Raw genomic sequence first — 22,232 nt, 5'->3', positions numbered from 1 at the left:
TTTCTGGTTTGCATAGCCGACTTGAATAGCGTAAATTTGACATTTCTTTCTGAGACATCTAGCTAGCTGGGATGCCGTAATGGGTCGGATCTGCACGGGGTGCTTGATCCCCTGCAACTCCTGCTGCTTTCCAAGGTCATCTTTGTAGTAGATGGTTTTGGTCTTGCAATTTACTAATGACCAGTGTTTTTCCAGCCAATCCATACCAATCAGGATGTCGTATGAACCCAATGGGAGTACATTCAGGTCTGCTATTATTGGCTGTCCTGCTACGGTTAAAGAGCAATTATTAATTTTTGCCAAGAATCGTCTCCTAGCTCCCGTAGCTAGTTGTACCAGCCATGGATTTCTGAACTTTTCAGATTGTAGCTTACACTGTTCTACTATCTTTGGGCTAACATAACTTAAAGTAGCTCCTGGATCAATAAGAACAGTTATAGAAAGATTTGAAATTTTACCTTCAAACTCCACCATGGTCGGCTGGTATTCCGCTTGACGATCATCCAAGGCTGCATTAATCCTTGGTACACTGCGCGCCACCTCCCCAACGGTCGATGCTTCGTGAATCTGAGATATCTGGTCCACTCCTTTCCGCTGCGGGCAGTTCTTAACATAGTGCGGTCCTCCACAACCCCAACATTGGACTGGAGGTCTGGCCATCCCTTCAATATCCGGCCTGGCAGGCTGTTCACTTACCCTGCTCTCACTGGCTGGCTTAGCCCGGAAGGTACTTTTTGTTACATTTCTGCTAATCTGTCCTTTGCCAGCACCCTTACTGCCATTATCGCGACTCCCTTTTTTATTACCAGCAATTCTGTTACCCCTTCTTTCATTCCATCTTTTATTTGAAATGTCTCCTTTTTGTTTGTTCTGTTGGTAACAGATTCTCGCTTTACGGATAGCCTCATCCATTGTTCTAGGATTGTCAAACTCAATTCGTTCTCTTATATAGACAGGTAAGCTGCTCACAAATCTCTGCACCTTGGCCTTCTCCTCCTTAATATATGGCACATAGCGAAGCAGGGAAGTGAAGCGGTTAATGAACTCGTCCATAGACTGCTGTCCTAGTCGTAAATCATGGAATTCTCGTGCTTTCTCATCATAGAAACGCTCGGTTAGATATCTCTCCTTGAAGTATTTCTGAAACTTTTCCCACGTTATGATCTGCTCACTCACTCCTTTAACAATCTTAATTTCTTCCCACCACAGGGTTGCTTTGCCCTGTAGCTGGAAGATGGCCAGCCGTGCCTTCAAATTATGATCATACTCATACAGCTGGAAATACTTGTTCATGTTAATTAACCATGCCTCCGCCGCTTCTTCCTGTTCCCCATCGAAATATGGAGGTTTAATTTTTCGAAATTCCCCCTGCAATTCCATCTTCTGTCGTTTTGAGGTTTGTTGTTCTAGTACATTATCAGAATGGTCCTCCTTTTCCTCTGAATTTTCAGGTGCAGTTTGATAATTTCGTTCTTCTGTTGCCCTCTGCTGTTCTGCACTGGGATTAGCTAATGGTGGGTTTTGTCTGTCCGACAAACTCTTCAGAATTCTTTCCTGCTCCACCGTCAATCGCGCATTATCTTCTCGCAGACGTGCCATCTCATTTTTCAGCTCTTGAACAGTTTCTAATATCGCCAGGTTGGTACTGCGTGTCTCTTCACCAAGCTGTACCCACAGCTCTCGGTTTTCCCGAAGAACGCTGCCAGCTCCCTGCATTTCTTCTACTTTCTATTGTTGACTGTTAGCTGATTATTGTTTCTGTATTACCTCCTAATTAATAGAACAAGAGAGTCAGTCAGTTGAATTAATTCTCCCTCATATGTATATAAGATAATCATCCATACAACTGAATCTTACTGCTCCAGAGGCCACAGTATTGGAGCCTCGCTCTGATACCACATTGTCATGTTCCCAACAAAATGTCTATATAAATAAATTAAATAAAAGAAAATAAAGATAATAAAAAAAAAAACTTATTATAAAACTTTACAGCCACACTCCTAACCACACATGAATACACGAGTGAGACCACAACTAAGCGGTTCAAATCGCTCAGCACGATGGCACAGCACTAACATTAAATATATATATTGAGTTTATTCCTTGGCATATACACGACGGCACTCGCTGAAGCTTAATACCATATATGTCTAACCCTTGTCATGACACTATAGTTGTTACGTATATGTTTGAACTCTGGCTTATGAGATTTAATGTTTAAGTCAATGCTCGCCATGAATGGTTCATCCGTCGGAAAGTTTATCCGGACTCCGCTCCGGCGCCAGGTGGGTGACGGAGGTTTAATGGCTCATACCAACTCCTTGCCAGGTGACCTGGCGCAGCTGTGAGGCCACGTGATTCCTTGGGTGCTACGCTGTTGGTCTTCGCACCCAGGACTCCCGCTCGATTCAACGGTGGGGATTTGCTGCCCACATCCAAGGGCTCAAATGCATTAAAGGGTTTGGGGGGTTTATCCATATTCCATTGGGTCACTCTTTTGGTTCATTTGGGTATGCGAGACAGTGTCGCGGCGCTGATTCCTCCATCGCTCGGCCGGTTCCTCCTCTGCACCGAATGATAAGGTTCTGCATCCACGGTTGATCAGGTATATGCTTGTATTTGCCGCCTTCTGCGCATACTTGTCTTGCTCCGCCGTTGTGTAGATGTATATTATGTGTTTTGTTTCAGCTCAGGGTTTGACTGTTTTACTTTGTATGTTCATGAGCTAACTTCCGGTTTATCTGTGGGTGTGCAGGCGGGTCACGACTACAGCCTTTCTACTGCTCGCGGAATGACCGAGCCGTCCCCATTGAATCCTCAGGTATGATACCATCTCTTAACCGGAAGCGAGACTTGGGGTTTACTCCGAATGGTAAAGTGTTCTGTTCATATGAGTGTCGAATGGAAATTTGCCAGAGGAGTTCCTCATGGCGCTTGTTTCACTTGTCTTCAGGGTTTCTGCGTTCGACCCATACCACTGGGTTATGGTTCGCGGCTGTCCAATCCATGCTGGAACCTGTGCAGCATTTTTGGTTTATTAAGGCTATTATTTAATGCAGTTCCTGGCATTTTATGCCCGATCGTGTTGTATTTACACTTGAACAGTGGCTTCTCGGCCTCCAAGCCGACCTGACTGAACTGGGTTTAACTTTGGCGATTGAACGCTCACCCTTTGCTTCTCATGACTATATAATGTTTAAGAGTTACATTACAGACCTTCATCTTTGCTTTTAGAGAATTGTAATATATTTACCGGTCCACCGGACATTTACAATGCATTGTTTTCGCTTTATGTGCTAATGGTTATAGCGACCGTTACGAGTTAGTCATATAGTTCTATTTGATATGCTTTTCCCCGTATACGGTGAATATGTTACTTCGTTTTCTACAGTCAGTTGGGTCTGTCCCATTAATGGTCGACTTCCGTTCTAATGTGCCATTATTCTTTCTTACAGTGTTATGGTTTATTGTTTCCAACAGTTACAGAGTTGAACTAAATCTGATATAGGGTTTTATCAATATAGTATATGCATATATTTTGCTTCACCATGTTTTTCTGTACCCACAGCGAGGTATGCGGCCGTATACCAACGGCTAAGTGCGTTCGCTCTGATATGGTATATTGTTCAGCTATCTGTGGTGTTTGTAACTGTTTCATCGTGTGCCTTAGCCGGATTAACCCTGGCGCAGCGTTACACGATACATCTTGTGAATCGCTGTAATGTATGGTACATGATGCGAATCTAGCATCTGAACCCTCGATGCAGGGGTTCACTGTGTATTTATATTACTGTTTTCATTGTTTAAGCCCTCTTCTGAGCTTAGAATAAAACTAGTTTTCTTTTCAACGAGTTCTGATTCACGGCACTGAAATGAATACTGTATCTCTCAAATTGTTCCTTTCTTTCTTGCTGGGCGCTAAGCCCTTTAGATACTCGCTATAATGTACTGTTCTAAATAACTTTCTAATTTTCTGAATGAAATTATATTGGTCTCTCAGGACTGCATTGGTATCTTCGTGCTTATATATATTGCTGCTTGTTTACAACAGATAGTCTCTGAACATTTTCTATTTATAACAGGTAGTCTCTAGGTATTTACCTAACCTATATTGTACTGCCTTTTATTCACAGACATTCTACTGTCATAATTTTCTTAAGCATTTAACCGCTAAAAGAGATTCAGACTCAGGCTATATCTACTGTCCATACCATTCTGTATACAGTTTATTTTTGGTTAATTTTTGTGATAAACTCGTACCTGGTCTGCCAGTTACAGGAATTGGTGCTCCAGAAGTTCACCTGCATTTCATGCTTGCTCTTGACCACCCAACCTTGACATCCATCATCACTTTGGATTCTCCCCCCGAGCTATCTTGCAGACCTACAACCCTCAACAAGATTTATGCACTGAGTGCTTGGGTTATCTGGTCCTTACCAGACTTAACCCGTTTTCTTGTTTTCTTCCCTTTTCTTTGGAATTCCTCCTGCCTGTCCCAACAGCCCAGGGGTTTCCCTTCCCAGGACTTTTCCTGTGTGAAAGGGTAGTTTCTTCAGTTTCATAACTGATTTCTTTTCTTTTCAAAATCCTCCACCCAGAGGCTGCCAGCATTTCAAAAATATATATTCTTACCACAGTGACATTTCCACATTTACATTTTTCCCGGGGTCATCACACATCTTATACAAAAAGTAATTGATAATTTTAAATAATAATAATAATTTTATTGATAACTTATAATTTTTAAATATCAATTGCTAATTTCTGACTTTAAATAATTGTTAAATTTATCATTATAAAAATTTAGTAATATGTACTTTCACATTTTCACATTTTTTGAGAGATAAAAATACATATATGCAAATAAGATCTTTCTGATTTTTATGTACTTACTAAAATTATAGCCATAGATGTAATTATTAAAATTTTAATTTTTTTTATTATTAGTTTTTTTTTTAACCAATATTTTAAAACCACATAAAAATACTTAACTTGGGATAGAAATTTGATTTGTAAACCAGTTAGAAACTATTTTTAAAACCACATAAAAATACTTAACTTGGGATAGAAATTTGATTTCTAAACCAGTTAGAAACTATTTTTTAAATTTCAGAAATTTGTTTTAGTATGAATTTTTGAAAAACATAATGAAAATTTTAAAATTATTTCATTTTTAATGAAAAATATGGTAGAAAACAATACTCTTTCCCTTCAAAAATATTAAAAAACGGATTAGACGACCGTAAGTGAGCCATCCTTTTTTCACCGGACTCTTTGCACTGCGAAATGGAGGATTGACTGGAAGTTGACGTTCATTACTCCTGATTTCTTTCGGAGAATTCACAGTAAAGACCAATTAAAAGAAAGTGTACAGATTGAGGGAAAATTTCCTTTAATTTTAATTTTATTTTTATGTAATTAGACTTGGTGAAAGTGTTAAATATTACATTACAAAGTCTATACCATAAGCTTCTCGCATGACAATTGTAAAAAGAATTAATACATAAATTAAATATATATACATTTGAAAAAAAAATTGTAACAATTCACTCTGACTCTATCATGGAGATTTACTCTCACTTTAAATAAGCTTCCTGAACAATACTACATACCTTAAAAACATTAATTTGTTTCATATAACATTTGTTCGTATACTTTTCTTTTAGATTATTTTATTTAATTAAAAAAATAACAATTAAAAACATAACTATTTTGAAAATAAATCTCAATCTTTAATTTATAAATACTACGTAGAAATTAAATTGCTACCATCCATCTAATAAATTATAATATTTATAATTGCCATGGTTAGAGAGGTTCAGGTCGTAGCCGAGGAACTGAGAAGTCTAGCAGAAGACAAAGAAGAAATCGAAGATGATTGGTGTAGCTTTGATCTGATACCACCTCCTATGTTTACAGGGGAATATTTTGATCATTGAGTTATCAAGATGTTAACTTTTCCTAGAGCTTAAGAGTTAATTGGGTACGACTCTAATAACCCATATGATGCAATATGTGATGTTTTAGCATTGAATTTGATAAAATATGCATTGGATGAGAAGTCTTTGTGCAAGGTAGCAAAAGATACAACTTCCAAGGAAGCATGGAAGATCTTGGAAGCAGAGTTTGGCACAAAGGAGAGTGACATGCAACAACAAGTTATGTCACAAGAAAAGAAGTCAGGTGCAGATTTGGGAGTAGATGAGCAAGACTCTCAGAGAAAAACAGAGCTTGGAGAATCCCACTGAAAAGTGGATGATGGTAGTTAATACCATAAAATCGAAACCCATTATGCAAGCATGCATATGGATGAAGAAGATCCAACAAAGATTGCAGAGAGAGAAGTTGAAGCCTTTGTGTGTGAAACGGAGCAAGAGCATATTAATGCTCAAGGAATCCACTGTAATATGGATGATACAGATGATGGTGAATCCCACTGTGATGAGACACATGTGGATGATGAATGCAAAGCTATATGGGAATTGGTGAATCCAGCCGCTACTGATGGATTTGGTGAAGTTGAAATTGTTAATGAAATATGCAATGAGCACATGCATGCTCGGATATCCCACCATAGTGTGGATGAAGATTATGTTAATGATATGTGTGGTTTTTTTTGAAACAGGGATTGATTGTTGCAATATGGTAAGTGCCATGTTTGATGAAGCATTGAAGGTTGAAGCTGCCACTATAGCAATAATGTACGAAGTATTAGGAATTGCTCATGAAGTAGTATGTCATCTAGTAGCAATTGATGATCAAGCGGAGGATAAAGTAATTGAAGAGTTTTTGATGAGAGTATCCACTAACAACATAAGAGTGGAAGAAAACCTCCATGCAGTTGAAAAGAAGGCAGATGTAGAGAAGGAAGCTCTCACTGAGGAGAGTCATATGAAAGATGTTTTTAACATTATTTTTGAATATGCAAGTGTTCAAAATAGCATGGGAGAAGAAGTTGAAAGCAAGGTTGTTAATAAATTTGATGCAGAATTGAAGCTCATTGAAGAATGGATTCAGAAACCAATAGAACAAATTGATATGAGTCTTAAAGCAGTAGCTGGAACAAAAGAGTTGAATGAAATGGTGAACAATGATCTTGAGTGTGCATATAACAGGAAAAAAGAAACAGTACATGATGATGAAAGTGAAAATAATGATATGGATGTTTTTTAAGACAAAGATAACTGCATTGAAACCATTTTTCAACAATGGAGTCAAGAAGAGATAAGATTTTGCTATCAAGAAATGTGGCAGAAAGAAAGTTAGGAATATGAAGCGCAAGAAGAAAAAAAGAAGAAGACAAATTGAAGATGGAATATTATGGCATCAGTCCATAGTTGAACGAATATTTGAAGAGGAAGGTGTAGAAGACATTATCTAATTCTTTTTCAGAACAAGTTCAAAACAAATCAAAGAAAAATTGCAACAACAACAAGCGAATAAAGCCTACAGCAAGAAAGTTCAACATAGAATGAAGCAATTTCAAGGATATAGAATTTGGAAGCAGAGGAAAAGAAAATTCAAAATTGTAAAATTCTTGAGTCTTTGTAAGCCTAGTTGAGATATTCCAGCAGACATGTTTATGTGATAGTGAAGTCATGTTGAGTCATACAGTCGTAATTAAGGGGGAGTGTTAGAAATTTTGATTACTCCCGCATGTGGAGTTAGACAAACTTAGAGAGCCAGTTAACTGAGTGATTGAGGGTTGAGTGTTTGTGTGTTGAGTAAGTCAAGTTAAGTGATAGATGACTTTGACTGTGTGGTTGCATGTCAAGATATTTTAGGCAAGAAGCTAGTTGGAAAAGGTTTAAATACCCTTTACTGGGTTTATTGTAATCATCATGTTTTGTGTGATCAATATAAGAGCAAAAACTTGTGCTTTATGTGTGAATTCATGCTTTGTCTCCTTCACTTTTCCAACACAACATGTCGTGTAGCACGACATCACCCACATAACCGCCCTCGGACATTTTGAGTTCTTGTGCTCTTTTTCCCATACAATAACTAATATGTTATCAGCGCATTCAAGTGGAATTGTTTTCTTTCATGACATTGACTATGTGTTGTGTAGGTGAAGGGTAAGTGCAAGGTGCACAGTCCCTCATTGCAGAGGTACTACAATAGATTTCAGCAATTGGCTTCATAATTTGTAAGCTTTAAATTGGACTGTGTCTATTCTCAAGATAATTCTAATGTATGTTCCCTAGCCCGCACATGGTTTTATAGTACATTTGTAGACCAAAGTATTCATGCACAATGTGAGATTTTGCAGAGGTGCAGTGACCCAGAGTCTGCTAAGAATTATGTTCTAGAGTAGAGATGTTGGGTTACCTCAAAACGAAATAAATTCTGGAGACCATTGAATGTAAGTTACTTGAATCTTATGCGGTGGTTCGAAAGATGTGTATCGATATAAGGAAGATGATAGGTCTCTATTTGTTGCAGAATAACAAAACCAAGGCATCTTTGTTAGGTATTTATTAGGGTTTGCAACAAATTTTGAGTAGTTGTCATTTCCAGCGATCTAAATGCATAAATGATTAAAGTCAAATGAGATGAAGCATTGGTTCTGATATTTTGTTTAGATAAGTGAGTCATTTGTTGTTCTCCCAATTTTCCATTTATAGTTGTGAAGATTGTTCTGGGATTGATTAGGAAAGGTGTATTGGTTTCCTATTATGCCATGAATCCACGTGCTAAACTTTATTGAATGAAGCATTCATGCTTCATTCAAACATAATTTCTTATCTTTATTGAGATGATTCATTCAGAAATAATTTCTTATCTTTATTGAGATCACATAGAACATGGAAATATGCTAACCTTTTTAATATTTTGTCTCTAGAAGAGGAGCCCTTCACCTATGGTATTGAAGAAAACCATTTTTATTTATAATGAAATTTCATGCAAGGTCTTTACCATTGGAAATATTATCTTGATTGTGAAGGCAACGAGGGGAATTGTTTGTTACCTAGTTACAAATAGGAAGGTTGTGTCCACGGGTAGTGATGTGGGTGGTGTCACATTATAATGCATCTGCAATTAGCGCTTTGTCATGATCACCATTGCCGGTGATTGGGAAGAAGCCAAGATAAGTGCGAAATCCTCCAATATTAATCAATTATATGAAACACATCAAGACGTTTGTGAGCACATACCATCAAATAAATTTTGATCACATCTACAGGAACAGAGCTAAACAAGGGACTTGCTATCAAAAAGACTTATTGATAAGGAACATGGTCATTTTTTCTTTTCAACATATGAACAAGGAGACATGATAAATGTTGGAAGCATAATTTTTTCATAAATATTGGAGGTACGATGGAATGTACTTTTTTTTGGATAACACTACTAATTACAAGGCAATGTGAAGAGGAGAACACTCCAGACATATTTTAAGTTAAAAGATATCTTTCTATAAAAAGTCAATATAATTTTTTCTATAAAAAAAATAGTAAAGTTCATTCAAAACATAAAACATACAACAATTCAAATTATTCAACATTAATATTAAATTACATAATATATATCCCATTTATATTTATTCTCTTCTTTATTAAAGAAATTAAATGGATGATGGAGTCTTTGAAATGTTAGATAAAAATAAGTGAATTTCCCTTTCACAATATGTCCTTTAAGCTCTCTTTCAAAGTGCAAGTATTTATCTTAAGTTTAATATATTCAAAACTTAATTTCTAAGAAGATGTTGTCACGTCATAATATTTATAATTAAAAAAAAAAATTAAAATTATCTTTTTTTATGTTTTGTAAATTAAAGTATTCCACTTCAAAAAGGTAATAAACTAACAATTGCTCCTAAAGATGCAAAGACACACTTAAGGAATACAAGATTTGAGAGAATTTTCTTAAAAAATTAAATCATTATGTTGAGAGTGAGAGTAAGATGACTAATAGGATTCAACTTGGATTTGAGTGGGAAGGAGGTGGGAGATGGAAAAACGCGCAGAGCTCCGAGACATGCAGTCTATGACCCTAATGGCGGCCCATAGAGGAGGGAGCTCCACTCCCTCCTACAAAAGCGTTGTGGCCGGCTGAGACAAGACCCATCTAAGTAATGTCAGAGGTACAGGGGAAGAAGAAAACAAAACTAAGGAGAAGGAGACAGATGGGGTAGAGTCAAAGGATAAGGGCAACACTAAGGACAAGGAGGAAGAAGACAAAAACCAGGGAGGCAAAAAAGAGTACGTCAATAAAAAGGGACCGCGTAGACCCAGAGTGAACATCACTCCAAGAGTAGTTTTAAATAATCCGGCCCTACAGGGACATAGGGAACATATGGAAATGTACGCCATCATATGCAAATTCATGGGAGTCTGGCTCACTGAGAAAGCTTTGCAAACCTTGATCAAATATCAGAGGAAACCTAAGTGTAGCATTGATCTTCACCTTGGGTCAAAGGGTTTCTTCACAGTGGTGTTTACAAAAATTGAAGACAAGGATAGAATATTCGAAGGACGGCCCTACTTTTTTGCGGCAGTAGGCTTATATGCGGCCTTGGGTGATGAACTTTGTTCCAGAAAGGGAGACCTTCACCTCAGTTCCGGTTTGGGTAAGACTTTTTCTGCTTCCCCTGGATTATTGGCAAAATGAATCACTTGTGGCTATAGGAAACAAACTAGGACGTTTTATCAAAGCCTCGGAAGCCACCAGAAGGGGTAAATACACTTCCTATGCAAGGATTTGTGTGGAGATGGACCTTTCAAGAGCTCTTCCGGATGAAGTTATCTTGGAAGTATTTGATGAGGAATGGGTGCAAATGGTGGACTATGAGCATATTCCGTTCAGATGCCGTAAATGCCACGAACATGGACACTTGATCAAAGATTGCCCTCTCAGTAAAGAAGAAGACAAAAACAAACTAAAAGCAAAGGACACTGAAAACTTTCAGAAAGTTTCAAGCAGAGGAAAAGGAAGCAAAAAAGAACCAAAGCAGCAACATAAAAAGGGACAAAAGGCCAGTCAAAATAAATTCCAAGCATTGGTTGAGTTGGAAGACATGTCATACGAAAACCAGTCTATGGAGAGAGACCCTAAGGAGAAGGAGAAAGAAGAAAACAACACTCCAGCACAAAATATCAATGAAGAGGAAGAAACCATGATGAGTGAAGTAGAGCTAGAAATGGACCAGGAAATGACCCAGAGTGAAATAGATCTGGAGGATCATGAACTACAGGAAATACTAGATAAGGAAAACCTAGATCTGGAAGGATTTCTACAATAGGGAACCAGGGCGGGGATAGATTCATTACCTCCAGATGAATGCAATAGAATACAACAACTGTTTCTGTGGAAAACCCAGGAAAAAGGGGCAGTTAAAGGAAGAAACAACGATGGGTAGGAATACAGAGGTGTGAAAACGATAAAAGCTAATCTAGGTTTATCAACCAGAAGTACATGTAAGAAACGAGGAAGAAAGAAGTAGAAGGAGCTTTTAATGGAGTGTGGGAAGCTGATGATAGATTCAGGTAAGATGAAAGATGTGACTAGTTACTCCTTCACAAATCTTTAATTATGAAGTTTACATATTGGAATATAAGAGGTTTGGGTAGTAAAAGAAAGCAAAGAATTCTAAGTTTTAGAATGAAACAAGATACACCGGATATCATCTTCATTTAGGAAACGAAGAGTTCCATTCAGAAAATAAAAGAAATCCACAGTAAATGGCTTCAAAGTTTTGAGTTTTTAGAAGTTAAAGCAGATAACACAGCGGGGGGCATTCTCACTCTATGGAACCCTCAAAAAGTTAGAGTTTTAGATGCAGAGGCATCCAGAAACTACTTGTCAGTAGTCATTCAACAAGAAGGGGTGGTTGAAACCTTCCTAGTCACTAATGTTTATGGTCCCCAAAGACTAGAGGATAAACTCAGATTTCTAGATTCCCTCACTGATCTCAGGATCAGACAAAATGGCATCCCCTGGATCCTGGGAGGGGATTTTAATATGATAAAATCTCTTTCAGAAAAGAAAGGAGGAACCAGAGTGCTAAACAAAGATTCATCAGCATTTCAAGCGTTCATGGAGAACTTGAAATTGGTTGACTCAGACTCAGAGAATGGCCTATTTACCTGGAACAACAAGAAAGGAGGGGAAGCCTAGGTGGCCTCCAAGTTAGACAAGTTCTTGGTATCAGAAGAGCTTATGCTTATAAATAATGAAATTACAACAAGAATTCTTCCCCTTGGTGGCTCAGATCACTGGCTAATACAATTGGAAATTAAGGGTTTGGATTCTCCAAGGAATAGACCCTTCAGATTCGAAAACATTTGGCTCGCCCACCCGGACTCTCGGAGTAATATCAAAGATTGGTGGAGTGAGGACTTACAGATCCAAGGATCTAAAATGTTTCTCCTTCACAAAAGACTAAAGCATATTAAAAACAAACTCAAAGACTGGAATAGGAAGGATTTTGGAAACATTTTTGTGAATAAGAAATCTGTGGAAAGTAAAATTCAGGAACTCAACCAGAAGCTGATCCAAGAAGGCTTTAACTAAGACATAAATGAATAGTCTAAAAGATTCCACCATGAGTGGGAAAACCTTGTAAACAAGAAGAAATATTCTGGAGACAAAAATCCAGAGTGCAATGGCTCAAAGAAGGAGAGCGCAATACGATCTTTTTTCTGAGTTCCACCATGGCCAATAGGGCATTCAAAAGAATCTCGACAATAAGGGATAAAAACGGAGAGACTCATAACACTCATAAGGAAATCGAAAAAGTGCTTGTTTAGCATTTTCAAGACATTGCATGAGAAAACAATCCAGACAGGGAAGATTCCATAAATGAAATTAGAAGATATATCCCTAAGCTGGTGTCTAGAGAGGAAAATTTCAACCTAAATAGACTAGTTTCTGAAGAGGAGGTTAGCGAAGTACTCAAAGATATGCAGAATGGCAAAGCACCAGGCCCAGATGGTTTTAATGTGGATTTCTTCAAAGCTTGTTGGGACATTGTCAAACTGGATATTTTAAATGTTGTTGAGGATTCCAGGGTTAATAAAACTATCTTGAAAGCCCTCAATACCTCCTTCATTGCCCTGATTCCCAAGCAGTACTCGTCTCAAACAATGGATAAGTATAGACCCATAGCTTTATGAAATGGGGTTTACAAGATTATATCCAAAGTAGTGGCCAACAGACTCAAACCCCTCCTCCCTAAAATAGTGTTTGAGGAGCAATCTGGTTATGTGGAGGGTCGGCAAATTTTGGATAACATTATTCAAGCTCATGAGGTGGTTCACTCTCTCAAAAGCAAAAAGCAGGCGGGGATGATCATGCAACTAGATATTGCTAAAGCGTATGATAAGCTCAATTGGGGGTATATCAAGAAGATACTCACAGCCTTTGGGTTTGATCACAACTGGATAAGATGGGTAATTGATCCGGATTTAAACAGGAACGCAACAAATTACAGAGATAACCATATACACAAAGATGCAGCGGAAATAATACTTCATTTCATTAATGGAAAATACTGAAATATGCTTACAACCAGAAATGGAAATGAACCAGCTAGGGCGATGGTAGCTTCTCTCTGAGAAGAGATGTGATGGCTACATGCCTCTTAACTACGTTACAATGAGGTTCGAAGGCCTATTTATTGTTGAGAAACAATGGAAAACCCTTAACATTCCAAAACCTAACCCTAGGAGATGAAACACCAAACTGTGGGCCCCGTTTGGGGTAAATTGGTACATCAACTTCCCGGGATCGTAACTTTGGCATATGATCTCCGTTTGGCGCGTACAATAGCTCATTAGAAAGATCTATCCGAGCACTATCATTATTGGAATGGGAAACATTGGTCCATTCCATGGACCCATTTTGCCCCTAGATTCCCCAAAAAAAGTCGTTTAGGGCCTCAAAACGGCTCCGGACCCGAAAACTGCTAAAAATAGTAAGTTGTGCTACAATTAAGGAAACTAAAAATGCTGAGAAAGACAATGGTGGGGGTCCAGGTGGACTTTGCAGGTGGCCACCAATATCCACCTGGATCAGTAATGGCTCTGGTAACTACTTCCTGCTTTTCTATCTTGGTTAACAACTCTCGCTTAGATATCTTCTTTCCCTCTAGAGGCCTAAGATAGGGAGACCCACTCTCTCCCTTTCTCTTCATCCTCATGATGGAAGGACTGGGCACGGCTATCAAGCAGGCTAAAAACATGGGAAAAATACAGGGTCTTCAAGTTTCAGAGAATGGACAAACTTTTACTCACCAACAATTTGTAGATGATACCATGTTGTAAGGTATTCCCACAGTCAAAGAAGAGGCTGCATACAAGCAAATCCTCAATGCTTTTGCAAAGGCTTCAGGTATGGAAGTTAATCTCACAAAATCAAAAATATTCTTCTTTAATACTAACATTGCTATTCAAAGGAACATCTCAAGAATCCTTGGCTTCCAAAGGGATTCCCTCCCCTCAAAATATTTGGGAGTACCTCTCACAGACAAACCAATGATTAAAAACATTTTGGAACCTGTGCTAATTAAGTTGCAGGATAAAGTTAAAAAATGGACCTTTAGAGCCTTGAACTTGGCAGACAGATTGGTTCTGACAAAGGCAGTTCTTCAATCCATCCTGGTTTTCATGTTATCAATCCTTCCAACTCCCAAAGGAGTCTTAGAAAAAATTAGAAATATTCAAAGAGTTTTTCTGTGGGGGAGGGAGGAAACAAGGAAGAAATGGGCCCTAGTTTCCCGGGAAAAAATATGCAAACCCAAAAGCAATGGGGGTCTAGGCTTAGATGATCAGGAGATTCTAAATACAGTACTAGGAGCCAAGCTTTGGTGGCGATGGGTGCAAGCACCAAGAGCCCTTTGGGCAAGGGTCTGGAAAGAAAAATATGCCAGCTCTTGGCACACTAATAATCTCATCAGAATGTTGGGAGATATCCGGGGCTCTCTCATCTGGAACAGGGCATGGGAGAATATAAATATAGTGCAACCACATAGTTTCTGGGAAATTAGAGATGGTGAGCAAGCACTCTTTTGGGAGGAAAAATGGCAATAAGAATCGGTGTTGTTAAAGGAGGAATTCATAATTCTCAAACAAGAAACAGATTCCCAAGGACCGATCAAAGTTAAAGATTTCTAGAACATCCCTCACGGCCAGGACAAGTGGAGAAACTAGAGTAACATTGATTGTAGAAATAACAGCCTCATAACAACAAAAGCAGAAGCATTGAGAAGCATTTTAAAACAGAGGATGATCATTGTAATAGAGGGGCAGGATCAATTGAGATGGGGTAACAACAATAAAGGTACCTTCAATCTCAAAGAGACAAAGTATATTCTCCTGGGGCTGGAGTCCTATGTGCCAGAAAAATCTTGGAGGAAACTCTGGTCTCACCAAGATTGGATGAAAATCAAGCTCTTAATGTGGCTAGTGCACCATAAGAAAATTTTGACTTGGGACAATATTAGAAAAAGGGGTGTCTTGGGGCCTTCTAAATGTCAGCTTTGTGAAGAGCAAGAGGAGACTATGGATCACATCCTTAATTGCTGCTCTTACACCACCTGGTTGTGGAATTACTTTTCTGACATTTTCCAGAAATCAGACAGGGACAGAGAGAGCATCATAAATACCCTAAATAATTGGAGGAGGATCTTTTCGGAGAATGAGGTGCTTAATCGTGCTTGGGCTTTTACACCAGGATCCATAATCTGGAATGTTTGGAAAGAAAGAAATAAGAGAATCTCTAAGGACGAAAAAGCCAACCCTCAGAAGCTCTATGATCTGATTCTAAAGCAGATAAGGGAAATAGTCAGCACCACAGTGCGTAATATCCCAGAGATTCCACCCTCAATAATGGAGCTGAAAACACTCAGACTGCTGGGATTGCACAAGATCATTCTGCAAGGGCTTGGAAAAATGAAAACAACAAGGAATACAGAGAAAGATTACTGGTAGCCTCCTCTGAAAAACTACTTGAAATTCAATATTGATGGAGCCTCCAAAGGTAATCTAGGATTAGCTAGGTCCGGAGGAGTTTTAAGGAATGAATAGGGAAGAATCATAAAAATCTTCCACAGCCATTTAGGTGAAGCTACCAATAACATGGAAGAACTAATGGCAATGGAGCAGGGCCTAGAGATTCTGATTAAAAATCATAGCTCAAATGTTATTATAGAGGCAGACTCAGAAATCACCATCAACTTTGTGAAAAGAATCAGCTGAGGATCCAAACCGGAGAAAGTCTCAAATCATTGGAGAATAATCCAGGATTATCAAAGGATTCAAGCTCACCTTCATGGTTTGGGATCTGTTAGTTTCAATCATGTGCGCAGAAATGCTAACAAGCTTGTGGAAATTCTAGCCAACCAAGGGGTGAACAATGAAGATTGCAGGATGGTGAAGAAGTGGCAGGATCTGTCCCAGAATCGCTTAAAGGTTCTTTGCTATAACCAAGCGGCAGAGGACAATTAGGTGGTCTGTAGGAGTGTGAGGGTTTCTTGCAGAGATGAAGTGTCCCCAGCCAATGATTCCTTGGCCTCTTGATTTTCCCTTTGGGCGCCATTGGTTTGCGGAGGGGTTTGAAACAATCCTTTTCACCTCTTCAGAACATTCTCCGGTTATGGGTCCTTCGTTAGAATGGAAGTGGCAGGAGAACTGTTCATTCAGTATCCGATTCAGTTTTCCCTGCAGGATTTGTGTGAAGAGCTTGGCTCGTTTTGTTCTTTTGGGGCAAACAGGTAAAAGAATGGCCTTGGCGATAATGGTGGGTGGTTTATCTCTTCTTCTATAATCATCAGTGTCTGGCATAAGTTTTCCCCAATCCAGGAAAATGCTTTAGTAAATATTCGTCGGCAATGGAGTTGGGGGCTTCCGGATCCTAATTCCTATGGTCGGGCGAACATTCAACAGGAGGAGCGGTATTCTGGTGATCGCACCACTTTCCATCAGAAAGTGGTTTTGGAGTATGGGTAGCAATACCATTCAAAGAGTGACACGTGGTGGTGGGACGGATTTGAAAACCACCCTCATCGCGCCTTAAAGTTCGACGCCTTTTTGCTGTGCGACATCAAGCACAACTGTCTATTTTTTTCTATGCCATCCGATGGTCTGGATGGTTCGAGCAGTTATGGAGCGCGGAAGTGGTTTTCATGGCCCCAACAAGCGGGAAGTGGTTTTCCCCATTCAGGAGCGATCACAATAGTTTATCTCCACGTGGTGGTGGGGTCGGGAGGAAAACTGCCCTCATCGCAAGGTATCTTCCGTGCTTGTTTGTCGATCCGATATTATTATGCACCATCAGCTGGCTCTTGGGGTTTCAACGGTCCAGATCTCCCGTGCAGGTTTTTGGTCTTGGGTGTTCAGGCATGTGGCGCTTCAATACTTTTTGGACCGTTCTATCTAACCCGAAATTTTGAATCTTAGTTTGAGATCGCGGGTGGTGGAGCCCCTTTTCTTGTCGACCGATTTGAGTTTTACGAGTCCTCCAAGTCTAAACTCTTTTATTTTTCTTCTTTAGAAAGGTTAAGTTTGTTGGTAGGGCGTAAGGAAAAGTTTAGCTTTAATTCTTTTCCTTTGTTAAGGACCTTGAGGGTTGTGTTGTAACTCTATGTACTATATTTCTTAATTAATGAATGGGAAGGTCCGACTCTTGCATTAGTAAAAAAAGAGAGTAAGATGATTAATACAAAATTAAAAAAGTAAATAGTTATAAATTTCCACTTTTAATCAAATTCCATGAATAAAATTTATAATAATTATGTAAAGTTAAAATTTCCAACCAATTTCTTGTAATCTTACTTCTATGATTCATGATGAAAATGTAAAAAAAAAAGTAAGAATGATTGAATTAAAATCATTGCGGTTTAAGTATACTCGTGAAAAGAGGAACACAATTACTTGTGTTTGTCCCACAACTTAATTTTTATTTTTATATAAAATGCATATTTATAATTAAAATGAAAAGTATATTTTCATTGAGAGATTCCATCATCAACTCACTCTTGGATCTTTTATGGAAAAGATTATTTTTCATTTTACAATAAAATTAGGGATCTTAGATATCCAAATAGTCAAGAAAACTGGATCATCATTCAGCTTGACCTGTAGGTAGTGGCGCTTGCATTTTTCACAACCACGATGACGTTCAAGTTTATATTTTTCCAAAAATATATGGAACTTAAGATTAAGAAATCGAAAAGGCTCTAACCTACAACTTGTGATACTTGTACATTAACAAAATATATAGGGATAAAAATAATTGGACGATTCGAACCCATGACCTACAAGGCTTGTATTTTTCCAAAAGCTACAAATATCATTGTTAATGGTTGAAATGTTTTGAAGTAACATGGACTAAGAAAAATTAAATCAATATCATTCTCAATGTGTTTAAATAAATTGCCAAATGGTTGGAACCCAAATGATATACCTACTGAAAGGGCCAAAACTATGTTCAGTTGAGCAACCCATAATATGAAGATAGGAGAGATCTTGTTTTGCTAAATGAAATTCATTTTCTCTTTCATGCCACCCCACCCCCTCCAAATCAATCATTCCCTAGTCAAAACTTGAATACAAAACATACTCTCAGTTTGTAATCCCTCTTACCTATGTAATATTTGTCAAAGAAAAATCTAATACCAAGTTGTGCTTACAAATCCATTATATACTGATTCAATTAGATCCAATCAATAGGTCAAATTAGCTTTTCCAAAGCTAAAAAATTCAATCTATATAATGGGCAATATACATCATTCTTTGCTTCTTAGGACTTTTTAGCACGATGGTTGATATGTACCATGAAGTGATGCAAAAAATTCATGACCATACACCCAATTCAACTCAGATATTGGGATTTGTCACCCTGTTCATTTTTGGTGCAGTTTTTCTATTTTTGACAGGTCTCGCATTAACTGGAAAGGTTGAAAGGTTTGTGGTTTTCACTCCCGTTCTCATTTTATTTAGTTCGATATTCATACCAATAGCAATTGTGATGTTTATAGAAGTTTCGGGGTTCTTGTCTGTTGGAGGCTTTGGACTGGCAACTTTATCCTCCATATCATGGCTTTAGAACTACATTAAGGGTAAGCATCCCCATGGTGCATACTAGATAGACTATTTGATATGAAAATTGATAATGGTAGGCATGCCCAAGCACTATTTTCTTTACAATTTTCCAACGTGGTTGCCGAGATTGATGTGGTAAGAGGAGTAATGCAGTGAAACAGATAATTTGTTTTCTATTGTGAGATGAGAGGACCAAAGAAAAGATTGTGTTGAGTCGAAGGTCAAGGTGTGAGACTATTGGAATTTCTAAGTCTAGCATGTTAGAAACCCTTCATGCACTTTACTGATTTATTCCTACCTACTTGGTCTATTAATTAACAAGTTATTTACCATATAAATACTGGAAATAAATACAAATGCATGCTCAACACATTACAGATCATCAACTAAAGGAAATAAAAATAAGCATGCAAGTAACACCATTGTTTTTGGACTAATGTCCCCAGAAAAACCCAATGAAGAAAAACCGATGCAACTATTTGAGGGTTTGATTTATTAAGTAGTTCCATAATACAATCTAGGTGCCAAATCTAGCTCACCCAATAGAGAAAAATCTCAGCAGTAGTACCTCTCTACTAAGAAGCAGATATTCCAACTGAAACCCTGAATAAACACTCCAACAACTCCAAAACTCCAATCTACCCCGTGAAGCCCCAACATCAGCCCCTAGGGACTATGTGAGCCTCTCTGTGGCCTAGTGTTAGCCCAACATCACTCCGGATTTGCCCGCGTTAGCCTCTGGAGCCTTTGCATCAGCCTTCTAGACCTTTACGTCACCCACACTGGCCACTTTGAAGCACTGCACAACTCCACGCTACCTGGCTCTGCGTGAACCCTGGCTGGCTCTGCGTGAACCATTGGCTGCTTCTGCATCGCTCTCTTCAGCTACTGCGCTGATCCTCCTGGTGTTATCCCTACTTCTCTGCTTCTGCATTCATTGCCCCTCAGCTACGACTCTAATCACTCTTTCAACTTTTTCAGCAAACCCAACCCTAGAAAGTCAAAATCTTGATCTCTTGGTGTGTCCTTCAAGTGACCCTCAAGCCTCCTCTTATACTTTTCTCGTTGAAAAATCAACGGACGAGATTAAGTCCCTAATCAACAACTAAGATTAGATCTAGCTTCATCCATGCCTTTTGGACCATTCTAACACATTTTTATATTAATTCACAATAATATTTTATTTTCCCTAAATTTAGACTTGGGGACTCCATTAAAAATATCAATTATTTTAATATCTCCCAAATTATTCAAAATCTGCCCAAACCCTTTCTGGGTATTGGAGAACTCATGTTCCTTAGTCTCTCGACCAATTTTCGTGGATAGAGCACATCTGATGCTACCCCAAATCAACGCTCCCTCTTACCGAGGACTTTGCTCTAGTAATACTCCTCACTAAGCATCACTCCTATCATCCGGCATCGGTCCCTGTGCTGATGTTAGGCCTGCTGTCCAACATGTGTTGCACTATTGCATCCTATACTTCTACCCATGGCCCTGCCACTGCCACTGCTACATCCGTACTGCATCTCCCTTGCATCCGTGTTGTTACCCATGGCCCTGCCACTGCCACTGTTGCATCTGCATTGCAACACCTCTCATCATGTTGCATCTTGCTACCCATAGCACTACCACTGATAATTGCTGCACTGCAACTCAGTTACTGAGAAGTAAGTAACTGATCTCCCAAATCTGACATATCCGCCAAGCTAGAAACACCCCGGATGCTGAAGCTCCCTCTGTCATTGACAAGTGCCCCCTATTTGACCTCTGCGCTGCTACAACAACTCCATGCATGTTTCACCATTGCACACCTCTCTGTGCCATCCTGCATTGGTGCAACACTCCGATGCCTCTCGTAACTATTGCAACCTGCTAGCCTCACATTTTCCTAGGAATCCTACAATGTATCTCCCTCTGTCGCTTCATCCACATCCATCTCTACTGGCATCCACCAATCCTACTACTCCTCTTTGGGGCTCCCGTAGCAAGGTCTAATCCAAGAGGCTGGGTACCTCAAGGATCCTATCCCTCACTGCTTGTAGTCCACCTAACTACAATTTTATGTTTCCCCACTTCTTCTGAAGTGACACATGAGAACTCATGGCACAATCATCGTTTGTCTCCACTTCCTTCTTTGCCCTTGCTAGCATTGCCTTGGTCTCGGAGGCCTCTCCCTTACTCTTCTTCCTTGGACATTGGGTCGCATAATGACCTAACTCCCCACAGTGGAAACATTTGACCTTGGAGAGGTCCTTATTCTTTCGTTTTTCCTGCTTTCTCTCAGACGCTAGGGAAAAATCTTCCTCCTCCTCCTTCTTGATTCTGATCCCTTTGCTGTTGCTTCCTACCTTGCTCAGCCTTCTGATCTCTTCTTGGTGAAGAGTAGTCCACATTTCCTCCCAATCTGGAAGGGTCACCCTTCCTAGTATGCTCTAGACAAGCACCTCCCAGTGTTCTGAGACTGCTTTTAGGGCTGTTCTCACCATCAATTTTGGATCCGACATTGCCCCTATCGAAGTCAGTTGATTGCGAATCTCCTTCAATCGACCGAGGAATGGGTCGATCCGTTCTCCCTTCTTCATTTGGTATGATCGCAGTTGATTTTCTAGTAGACTATTCCTTTGCATGGAAGTATGCTGATACAACTTACTCAAGGCCTCCCACATGTGTTGTGTCATCTTCTTCTTGGAAATATGTGGTACTATATGATCCTTGACCCTATTAAGGATGATACTCTTAGTTGTCGCCTTTTCATCTTTGCTCATGTCGTTATCAGTCGAGTCAACTGGGATAGCTATCGTCCTCAAGGCGAAGTGCTTGACATGATTCTTGTCTAGTACAAATAAGATTTCGGCGTTCCAGACTATGAAGTTTGAGGCTCCATCCAGTCTATCTTGGTTTCTTACTTCGTGTCGTTCCATTTCGCTTCTCCTCTACTTCCCTCCCGGAAGTTCTCAGTATGATTACTGTCAGCCTCAACTTCCCTCCTTGAAACCCGTCTTCCAATGTCAAGATGCCCCTCTCTAATCTTCTGTGCAACTACAACACTGATCTGAATTCCTTGGCTAGAAATCTACCTAGGCAGCAACTCCCTCTACCTTGGCCTTGCCCTGTTAAGTATTGTTCTGACTAAAGTAGCTCGCCAACTCCACTCTAAAACTTACCCATAGCCTCCTAAACCCCAGT

The sequence above is a fragment of the Pinus tabuliformis genome, chromosome 7, assembly GCF_031772625.1.
Source record: "Pinus tabuliformis cultivar Carrire ecotype Pingquan chromosome 7, CPIR1, whole genome shotgun sequence".
In the NCBI taxonomy this organism is placed as follows: domain Eukaryota; kingdom Viridiplantae; phylum Streptophyta; class Pinopsida; order Pinales; family Pinaceae; genus Pinus; species Pinus tabuliformis.
The sequence above is the reverse complement of the archived record's forward strand: the minus strand, read 5'-3'. Positions refer to the sequence as shown.